At 56.5% G+C, this 2,500-nt stretch overlaps 1 non-coding gene across 1 annotated transcript in view; it reads right to left on the reverse strand.

Moving 5' to 3' along the window:
• Positions 1-145, reverse strand: part of LOC126476883 (small subunit ribosomal RNA) — a 1,909-nt gene extending 1,764 nt beyond the window's left edge. The window contains exon 1 of the ribosomal RNA XR_007587316.1: positions 1-145. This exon is cut by the window's left edge and continues 1,764 nt beyond it. This is a non-coding gene — a ribosomal RNA (small subunit ribosomal RNA).
• Positions 146-2,500: the final 2,355 nt, after the last annotated feature.

Raw genomic sequence — 2,500 nt, forward strand, 5'->3', positions numbered from 1 at the left:
TATCCAAGTAACGTGGGTACGATCTAAGGAACCATAACTGATTTAATGAGCCATTCGCGGTTTCACCTTAATGCGGCTTGTACTGAGACATGCATGGCTTAATCTTTGAGACAAGCATATGACTACTGGCAGGATCAACCAGGGAGCTGCGTCAACTAGAGCTGAGCAGCCGGCCGCCCGGGAGTGTGTCCCGGGGGCCCGCGCGAACACGCAAGCGTCCGCTCAATTATTCTGCAAACAGGAGGAGGCTGAGCTCCCCTGCACAACACACCTCGAAACCCTCTCAGGTCCCGGCGGCGCGCAGCGCCGTCCTAAGTACTTGGTCGGGTTCGAGAGAGGCGCAATCGCCCGGAGTTAGGCAAGTAGACGCTTTAGGTGCGACCACCCGTGCTCCCAACTGAGCTTGCCGCTGCCGACAGAGGCCCGGGAGCGTGCTGTCGTGGCATTGCCGGCGGGAGACAACACGCGCCACCTACGGTGACCGGCAGCTCCAACGCCGGCGCCACAGAAGGACAAAAGCCCCACTTGGGTGCCGAAGCGAACTCTCCCAGCACAGCGCACGCGCCAACACGTCCGCACAGCTGCGATACAAACCACCTGCGAGAACCGCTGGGGCGACCGAGCAGCAGACGGCGTCGCGGCGCCGAGCGCCGGGCGGCGGCGCATCCTCAGCGCACAAAGTCCTCAATCGGACCAGCACACTGCAGATGGCCACCGCGCTTCGCACCGGGCCCGCGAGGACCTACTTTGGCCGCAAGGCGCCGCGAGCAGGGGGCGCCGGCGCGCAGCTGCGCCGCCTGCCGCGTCCGTCGGCCGGCGCGCCTGCCACTGGCCGCCCCCACCAGCCGGCTGTAGCGCGTGCGCCCACGCACCGCGCTGCCAGCACGCCGGGCGGCCCCCCCTCACCAGCCGGGGACGGTCCCACCCAGCCACCGCCGCGTATCGCCTCACACCCAGATCCCCTTTCACGTTCGTGGGCATGGTGGGTCCCCTTTCACGTTCGTGGGCATGGTGGGTATCCCTGAAACAACCGGTTAATAGCTCGACCGATCGTCGCCAACACTGATTCACCTCTAGCGAGAACAACCGCACCACAACGGGTTACCAGTTGTTCATTTGCGTAACGTCACCAGCAAACGTACACGTCCATCGCCATTTGCAACGAGTATTGCATGCCTGTGTCAGGTGTCACAACACACTACGTCTGCCCACATAGACGCAACAACATGTGCACGCCTAGAGAACACGTGGAAGGTCGACCCCGTACGTATGCGGTGTCCATTGCGCGAACGACTGTCAGCCGGCCTCTGCAGCATGTCGCAGATGTGGAACACGGTGCAACATGCTATCACGGTGTGTGAGAAGAGACGACTACGTCCGAATACACGCTCCACTACATCAACAGACTGCTCATGCTGATCGCCATCCAGGGCGTCCGTTCCTCCCACACGTCTGTATGGCGTACCACACTGCAATCCAGCTCTTATAGGGAGACGACACGTAGCTGCGTGCACAATATTTGGACTGTATGGTCCGCCGTTGCTAGGCGCAGTCGTCATACGGTCACATGTGCCACGATGTATCATTCAGTACATACGGACCAATGTGCAGTACAGTTTGTGGGTTTTGCGTACATCGGCGGACAGGTGACAGGCCGTACCACAACGTAGGCTGAGTACGTCGGCATGCGAAGGGCGTTGAACATGCAAACTTCTCACCGACCAGCTTGCGAAGGCAGGGGGGAAGGGGAGGGGGCATGTACGTCCTGCTGCTATCCACATTACAGTGTATAGCATGAGCATGTGGAAAGTCAGCAACACCTGCAAGGTGTTTAACATGACGCGATACACAGGGGCCGGGCAGTGCGAGTAGCGAACTATATTGCGAGGGTTGCGGTTAGGCAACACTACACTACTTAAACGGGTTGCATAACAATTACAGAGCAGGTTCAGCGACAACGTGCGTCAGGTTAAGGCGCAATATAGTTTAGGTTAAGGCACATTATAGGTTAGGTTAAGGCACATTATAGGTTAGGTTAAGGCACATTATAGGTTAGGTTAAGGCACATTATAGGTTAGGTTAAGGCACAACATGGGTTAGGTTAAGGCACAACATGGGTTAGGTTAAGGCACAACATGGGTTAGGTTAAGGCACAACATGGGTTAGGTTAAGGCACAACATGGGTTAGGTTAAGGCACAACATGGGTTAGGTTAAGGCACAACATGGGTTACGTTAAGGCACAACATGGGTTAGGTTAAGGCACAACATGGGTTACGTTAAGGCACAACATGGGTTAGGTTAAGGCACAACATGGGTTAGGTTAAGGCACAACGTAGGTTAGGTTAAGGCACAACGTAGGTTAGGTTAAGGCACAACGTAGGTTAGGTTAAGGCACAACGTAGGTTAGGTTAAGGCACAACGTAGGTTAGGTTAAGGCACAACGTAGGTTAGGTTAAGGCACAACGTAGGTTAGGTTAAGGCACAACGTAGGTTAGGTTA

This window comes from Schistocerca serialis, chromosome 4 (genome assembly GCF_023864345.2).
Source record: "Schistocerca serialis cubense isolate TAMUIC-IGC-003099 chromosome 4, iqSchSeri2.2, whole genome shotgun sequence".
NCBI classification, from domain to species: domain Eukaryota; kingdom Metazoa; phylum Arthropoda; class Insecta; order Orthoptera; family Acrididae; genus Schistocerca; species Schistocerca serialis.